The sequence below is a fragment of the Scomber japonicus genome, chromosome 3 (genome assembly GCF_027409825.1).
Source record: "Scomber japonicus isolate fScoJap1 chromosome 3, fScoJap1.pri, whole genome shotgun sequence".
NCBI classification, from domain to species: Eukaryota; Metazoa; Chordata; class Actinopteri; order Scombriformes; family Scombridae; genus Scomber; species Scomber japonicus.
The window spans coordinates 7,431,158-7,440,111 of NC_070580.1; positions in this window are offsets into that span (position 1 = coordinate 7,431,158).

The window sequence follows — 8,954 nt, forward strand, 5'->3', positions numbered from 1 at the left end:
TCCAATGGCAGAGAGACTGTTTTCAGTTAAGATCATTTGTGATTGGTTGGTTCTTGTTTTTCTTTTACTGGTGGCTTAGAGTTGGGTAGACGTCCAGCCCGAGTCAGTATAATTATTATAACCTGTTGTTGTTTTGGTGCAAAAACCAAATGCTTTGTCTAAAGTCTTTGTTCTTTGTATATGCATTCTTTTCAAAAATATTAAACTTATACCTTAATTGCCTTTACCACTTTTCCTTCGTTTTTCTTTTTTGGATTGTTGCTTGTGATTTTAATGCAATTAATGTTTTGTCCTCCAACAAAATGTGTATTATTCTCCACCACCATCAAGATAAAGTGTATGCTTACATATATTTTTATCAACTGTAATGTAAATGGAAAATATCTCATTGAGTCTCAACCACCTCACTCAGTTTCTCTACAGTCAAGTTATCTGTGCTCTCATGCTGGGATCGTCACAGCTCTATGAAGCTGTCATGAGCTTTTGATCCAGCAGGAGGTGCTGTCCACTCAAACATGATCAGCCCTGTCTCTGCTGCTCTGTGGGTCACAGTGGCCCTGATACATAATGGAGGCAGCTGTGATGTCATTTACAGCCCTCTGATGTGTTACCGAGTAAACACACAATTAGATATTAATATGTGGGTGGTTTGTGTCAGATATAAGCATGTAGTCCACAGTTGTGAGGTGCAATTAAAGTTAATGAAGAGTCAACGAAAATATAATGTGAGAAAATATGAGACAAACATGGGAACATAACTATCCAGATGTGTAACATGAACTATGTGATGAATACACACTAAGATATAACAGTAGTGTGAAGATGTGCAATGATAAACTGAATTATATCACTTAAGGTTAAAACTTCCCATGTTTTGGCCTCAAGGCCCAAGTCCAGCTTATCAGCTAATCAAACCTCTGATAATCAATACCTTACAGATGTGTGTTCATCAATACACTGGCACATACATTTTGATTGTGGAATCTTTTCTGAGAACCTTATCTACTATATCATTTGTTTCTAATCCAATATATATTAACTCAAAGTCACAACAGATGTAAAAAAAAAAATTTCAGAATCTAAAAAAACAAACAGAAGAAGCACAATTAATATACATTACAGAGAAGATGGAGGTTTTTTTTCTCCAAGATGTCTTTCACACGGTATTCCCCTATCCTCCACACACACACAGTATCTTACAGTGTGTGTTGAGAGATCAGTATCACTTTCACACGGCTCACACAGATGTCCAGGAATTCCTCAAATGGCAGCAAATGAGGGCGGTATCCCAGGTTTGGTGACCTGGATCATCTGCTGCGAGACGGCTGGAAAGGGATGTTGCACTCACTGCACCCTCGCCGCCTCCCTCCCTCCACCCTCATCCACCCCGTGTGAGGCGTTCACACATTCCCTGCGTTTCTGGAGTGCTGTCTGTCAGCGCCTTCTTCCGCTAAAGAGACGCTGACAGCCATTAATTATCACGCAGGCTGAACGAAGGGCATTCCTCTCTGCTGAAATATTGGCGTGTGTCTGTGCGCACACACACACACACATGTAAGAAAGACACCACCTGGCCTCCATTGGTCTTCATCATGTTTGACAAATGAGTCTAAATGTTTTGTCCTCTGGGATCATCCAATCACCAACGAGCCTGGCCGAGCGTGTCCTCTGGGTGGGACGACCAGGCAGAGGTGGAGATGTTAGTAATGACCAGGCAACACACCAGCAGCACACTTGAGAAACTTCAACACACACACACGCACACACACACACACTCACATATGATGCTGGCGGAGTGCTGCACCCACTTTTATGAGACGATTTTATGATGATCTGCACAGATACTGACTCGTGATGAAAAGCACGCTGAGGATTTTAGCAGTTTATCAGAGCACAGCAGTAAATCAGTATTCAGACGTCGCAGCTATACAGTGCGAGGGCACGTCTGCTATGTGTGTGTGTCAGAGTAAATCTCCATTGTTGGCTGGAGCTAGGACGCAGCCTGCTTAGCCCCGGCCTGTGCTGAAGCTTTGACGGCCTCTGGTGTTCCACCATCCAAAGCTCCTGCCAATACATGGAGCACAATGTGGTTTTCATGTAGATGTTGGCGATGGTGTAGAGGTGCAGGTTTGGCCCAGGCTGCCTGGTCTAAATGCTCTCCAGCAGGTAGGAGGAGGTAAAGAGAGAGTAGGAGAAAAGGGAGTGAGGCCATCTTTATTTTTGAGCTAAGCCATATTGTAAAATCATGAAAGTCAGCTACAGTTTGAACTGAGAGGAGTCCTGTCCTCCTCTAACCTCTGTTGTACATCTCACATTACAACTTGTGTTCAAGTTATAAGAAAAGGTCCATTTATGGTGAACAGCACAACTTTAACCCCCCAACCAAAACACAACGTTACTCACCTTGCTAGCTAAGTTAATACCATTAGCAAGCGTTCCACATTTTATTTCACCATAAACTGTGCTTGGTCAACAAATAGTAAAGCACACACCGGTGAAACACAATTATTAATTATTATTATTGCACACACTTATTGTTTTTCGGATGCAGATGTGACACTCTGTCCCAAACACACATTCTGTATTATCAGGTGGTGTGGCAGGCTCTGTTTCACCAAATTAATGAGATCATTTCCTCTTTATGTTAATTTTGACATGTTTAACTAATCAAAAGAAACACTGAATTTGCAACCCATGTATTAGCATTCGAGAGGACTGTAAGACTCAGTGACAGTGTAACGGGATTCTTAGCACCTTTTGCGATCTACATGTAAGTAGAGCTCAGAAATCACTTTTCTGAAAGGGCCCCATGTCTCAGTTTACATCTTATTTGTGCAACTTCAAATAAAAGGATTTAACAGAGGTTAACAGAGGTTGATTATGTATGCTGCTGCATGTCTGGGGCCCATTTCACCAAATTCCTCACCTCTGAAGACCAGGTGTAAACAGAGAACGGATTGGATTTGCAAGAGCCACAAGGAAGGTTGTGCTTGGTAAAAGAAATATACATTAAATACATATAATAATAAACATATCTAAAAACGGATTAGAAGGGGAAAACATTAAGCAATTAGGCTTTTATTAATTATCATACAATCTGAGTGTTGGTTTGTGTTAGTCAAACTTTAATTTGAACCCTAACCCTAACCATCAATGAATTGTGAAATCCTTCAAGGCTGAAACTAAATATCTCCATCCTTTTTCTTTTTTTACATTTAAGTGATCATTTGGCTGCAATACCTCAGTATTAAGATTCAATTCAACACCATCTCCATCTCCACCTGCTCCTCTCTGAACTGCACATCTTACCATATCACTTCATCTCCTTTTCATTTCCCGTGAAAGTGTTTATTGCCCACAACCGTAGCAATTAAAGATTATAATATCATTCTCAATGTATTACTCATGAGTCTGTGAGTAATATATTGAGTGATAACAGTTTATCTCAGGTGTGAGAGTGTGTGTGAGTGTGTGTATCCCTATTTAACCCGGGCTGTTTGTGTATTCTATGAGTCTATGTCCATCAGGTGACGCTACCCCTGGTCATTGCAAGGATTATTTTGTCACGGCAGATTGCTGCTAGCTAATAGATACATGTAATACACACGCTCCAACCCCTTTTACCCGCATACACACACATTTTCGGGTATATGTGTGTGTTAGTGTCCAGGTGTTAAGGGAAGGTTCAGCTGAAATCTCCCTGATGACAGACACATGGATAGATGGTGTGTGTGTGTGTAGAGGTAAGCTCACAGTGATCCATCATACCAGCATCCAGAGATGAAGCTGCGGCAGCTAAAGCCCACATCAACAGCCTCATCTGCCGTGTGTGTTGTCACTTTCACTCCTCCTGAATATTCTTCTCTCCTCCCTCGGATCCAGCCCTTATCTGATCCGTCCACACCGGGATAAAATGTAGCCTGAATGGCCTCGAGATGAGTGCTTTGAATTCATCAGTGTCTGGAAATGAAATCTTCCCTCTGTAAGGTTGTAAAGGTTGATGTGGAGAAAACAGGCCTGGTTGAAAATTGAGTTTAAATCTCTCCTTTAAATGTATCTGAAATCTGTCTAGTAGTCCACTGAGATGTTTTTAGTTCTTTTGACTTCAGTCCAAGTCAAGTCTCAAGTGTTTTAGAGCAAGTCAAAAAGTCAGAAGTCTTCTTGAGTGAACTGTAAGTCACCAGACAAGTGTCTCAAGTGACTCAGCATTTTGAACTCTGGATCTCATTTAGAAAACAAAATGAGATTGTAGACCTTTTAAGGCCTCAGTATGCTTAAAACAAAATGCTTGTCAGTTCATCAAAGAAACTCCTTTTCGTACAAAGCATTTACCAATTTTTGTAACTTTCTGAAACTGACAGTCCAACAATTACACAGACTTTATATAGTGATTGGCCAGGCATTTAGAGTTGTGAGGGTATAGGTAGGGTTCGGATAAGTTGTTTGTCACCAAATTTTAGAAGAACACAGGCAGAAGCGTTCTCTAACCTCTATCGATCGACCGACATCTTTCATGTGTATCCTGATAAAACTGTTTCAAATCATTTGCCAAGACGACAATTCTGTCATTTTTCTTGGGAGCACGGTCTCCAATCGAGTCGGTTACCTTTCTTGACGTCTTAATGGTTTGGTTCTTCTAACACACGCACCTTCCGTCTCTACAAATGTTTGAGCGTTGACCCTGTTGGCAGCCTTGCAGGACAAAACACACATTGCTCATTTCACTTCTTCACAGCTTGTCAGAAGCACAGTTACACCCAACTACGGTTCGTAGTGCATCTATGACCCATGGAACCACAACCTAGACTTCTGTAATTTATTACATATGACATTTGGGGAGAAGTCACAAAACTGAAAAATCTCTTGAATCAGTGTCTGTTGGTCTGTCTCTTTATTGTGGCCCTTGTGAGTTAACCAGCACGACATGGAGAAATGGAGCTGCTGTAGGTCACTTACATCCCTCTTCAACATGAGCCACTTGCCCACATTATCCACCTCTCGCCCTGTGAGGGGCACAGAATAAGACCTTGACAGCACAGTGAATTTCAAACCAGCAACCTTCGATGGTGAATGTAGATACATCTTTACATGGACTTCCAATTATTGGCCATCATTCCCAGCTCTATTTAATGATTCATACTTTCTCTTAATGTAACACTCAGTCAGTCTGTTAGTCAGCCTCATGGCCTGTCACTGCGTAAGATGCAAGTCCTATGTCAAATGACAACCAAACATTTTCCCTCCCATGACTAACAGTACGTTCGTTGGCGACTTACCTTCAATGGCAACGTGCAGCTGCATTACAGGAAAATTACATCATTCATATCGCAAAACAAAAGATACGGGTGTGGAGATGATTGGTTCATGTCCTCTCTCCTACTTGTAATTTATGCTGACAACGTGCTTGGTTAATGCAAAATAGTTAAGAGTGCAGTTCATTGGAGATAGGCGTATGTATGAGGAAAGTAAGAAAAGCATGAATTAAAGTAGAACTCTTACTGGATGTCCCAGTTTATCTACCGTTTGATAGATTAATTTAGTTATCGATTCAGTAATTGATAATTCAATTCGAGCGTAGAAATGATCCAACTTACAGTAAAGGTAAAACACAGTGAGTCACCCAGTATGTAGACATGTCCGATGTGAACCCTGGTGTCCATGTCTTGATGCCCACGAGCCCGACTCCCTCACCCGGTCCGCTTGTGTTGCACAACGTGGCCGTTTCAGAGTAAAAAACAGCAGAGACACCAGAGGAAAGCCGAGAGGGAAGAAGAGGGGAGGAGGGCTGCAGGAGAAAGAATTGCAACTGTCATCACAAACAAGAACCATCTGTCTCATTTGTGTAACTTGTTTTCTTTTAATATGAGAAGTATGCTGAAGAGATCTGGGAGTTTGAGAGAGGCCTGGGAGGGCCGGGCCCTGGGCTAAAGCCAGCCTTCTCTTGGGTTCTCTGAGCGAGTGGCATTAATATCCAGCCAACCTGCACTGTTAACCCTTCACACACACTGACAGAGGAGGACAAGCAGCATCAGAAAACCTCTAAACCAAAGTATGCAGAGCCACCTGAGGTGCAACTTGAACTATTAGCTGCCTGTCTGGGAGGGAATTGTCTGGAAGATTTATGTGAAAGGGTGAACTCGCACCATCGTTCCCTCAATGCCTTTCATACCTTTAGGAAGTATTTATTAGACCAGTGATTTGATGGGTTGTGAATAACACATCTGTCAAATCATACTCATCACCTTGATGTTGTTTTATTATGTTGTTTGCACTATAATACATGTGTGATTTATGTGCTGCGTGTTGGGCAGCAATCATCGTTTCTTTTTTCTTCACCTCTTACATTATATCTGATCTAAAATGTGTTCTGTGAGTTAGATCAAACAGTACACAACATACAGAGGATATGAGGTGATAAAAGTGAAGCTTTGGTTTATGTATTTTGGGTCCAGAATGGCAGGATGCCGAAGAGATGCATGTCCATGAGTTCAAACAGTTCACAGGTATTTACAGGACTGTTTCATAACCTTCTTAAGTCCCACATCGAGTCCCTGGGCCTTCAATATGTAGTTTTACAGTAATGCTAACACTGTGGTTATGGCTTTGATGAAATTACCAGTCAGTAATTGAAGCACTTGTTCATACATGGTGATTCTTCAGCATTTTATTTTTTATAATAAGTAATGTGTCTTTTGCTGTGGGTGTATTTGTACTGCAGCCGAATCTGTGAGGGTTTGCCAAGATCTAATTAATATTGACAAGCTAAATTAACATTGCATTAGAATTTTCCTGTTTCATTTGTTTAATTATGTCCATGGGTTTTGGTAGCACCTCCACTGAAAAGTATAAAAATGAATAGAAAGAAGAAAATTGTGATTTATATGTTTATGAAACGGTTAACTTCAACTAAAAATTACATAATTGTGGTAAATGCTACAACAGTAAGGTGTACAAGTGTCCCAGGGTAATGTTATATAGTGGGTAACTCTCGTAAATTTGCTAACATTCGCTCACATTTGCCACAATAAGCTCCTGGTCATAACAGTAATGCTGTATTAGCTAAAACCCTGAATGTTTGTGTTTTACTGCTTATTAATGTAACTTTTTATTTGCATAAGAAATAATACATTTCCCCCCCTTTTTTTATCTTGTATTTTTGTATCTTGCATCTTGTATCTACTTACAGGAAACATTTGTAAAGACATTTTAATGCTAGGCTAACATTTCCCTTAAGTTAAGCACAGATGCTACCTAAATCAGTAACTGAGCTAAGCTAATCTAGACTAACTACAACTGAACGTGCTTTTAATAAGAGTACAGACATAAGAAAGACACAATGATATCAAAGCAGTCAGTTTCAGTGGACTGTGTCAGTGTTTCTTTTATCAAAGGTCTGTCTGTTCTACAAATGCTAGGCTATGTTTTCTTTAGCTTCTAGCCTAAAATTGTTCTGTATAGATGCTATCAGCACAAAATATCAGCTGTGATTGGCTTCATTCCACAAATAAGTGTATCAGCCTTTATAAACCCGTATTTGTTGCGTCTTAATTTTGACACACTCCCACACACTCCCACACACACATACATGAAGTGGTAAAACCCTACTGTCAGCCTCTTGTCTCCGCCACAACCGCAGCAAACCACAAGAGGCATTACAGTTCTCTGACTGACTGCCTGACTGTACATCTGGCTGTCTGACAGACTGAGCGCACACACACATGAGCCCACAGACATTCCCAATCAGTGTGGCCACCACCACCCACCTCATCTAGGCCATCATGGTGGCTTAATGAAGGACAGATCCATGCCATCGCAGACCGAGAGCGGTTAGGGTTACTTTTTCCGCAGAGGGGGAGAGCTCTGGAACCAGCATAAGTGAAAGATATTGCAGAAGAAAGCTGGAGTAGGGGGGGTGCAGTATGATATTGATAGAGACAGAAGGAGGGAAAAAGCTTGTGCCATGTGGTCTGCATTTCGCTGTAATCCCTGTTCTAGCCCGGTGTTCCTGCCTCTGTTCCCTCTTCAGCTCAAACCCAATCAGGCAGTCTCTGAAACCCGAGCAGCTGCTCTGGTTCTTCCCCAAAACCAGACTACCAGGTTCCCAGTGCCGCGGGAAACACATCCATCTATCTCTGCTTGATATACTGTATGTGATGATATATGGCGCATAAATTGTGTTTATAGGTGTCAAGGGTGCGAGGAAGGACCTCAGGGTGTAATGTACCTCACACAAACATCACACACACACACACACACACACACACACACACACAAAATGCTGCACGATGCACAATGTGGCCACATAATAACGCAGCTGAAAGACACGGGAAATGGACGATTTTATTGAAATATGTGTATGTCTGTCAGCAGGGTCATGTGTGTGTGTGTGTCAGTGTGTGTGTGTGTGTGTGTGTGTGTGTTTCAGGCCTGGTGGTGGAATAACATCTTCTCTCTTTCACTTTCCATTTTTCTCTCATGTTCTTTCTTTCCTTCTGGGCAACATTGTTTTTGTGGCATTTCATTTTCTCTCTCATCTTTCACACACACATACACACACACACACACACACACACACACACGTAAGTTGTATTTAAAAGAAGCGACAACAGTCATTTTTGACACAGCATATATTCAGTATTAACATACATTCATAGGCAGTATAGTCTTCTTCAGTGTATAAGTCTTTACAGATCTACAGTTTGTCTATAATGATAGCACGTTATTATAGGAAAGCTTGGCTTTATGGTGGTGGTACAAGTTGGCCCAGACAACAATACAGTCCTGACAGTGGCATGGGAAACTGTGTGTGTGTGTGTGTGTGTGTGTGTGAAGAACAGGGGAAAATGAATATGTTATGGGATGTTTGTTGCTGTGGGGCGAGGGCTCTATGTGCGCTTGGAGAGAAAGTGCTTCAGTCATCATGCATGCATGGTGAACATGCTCAGCAACCCTCT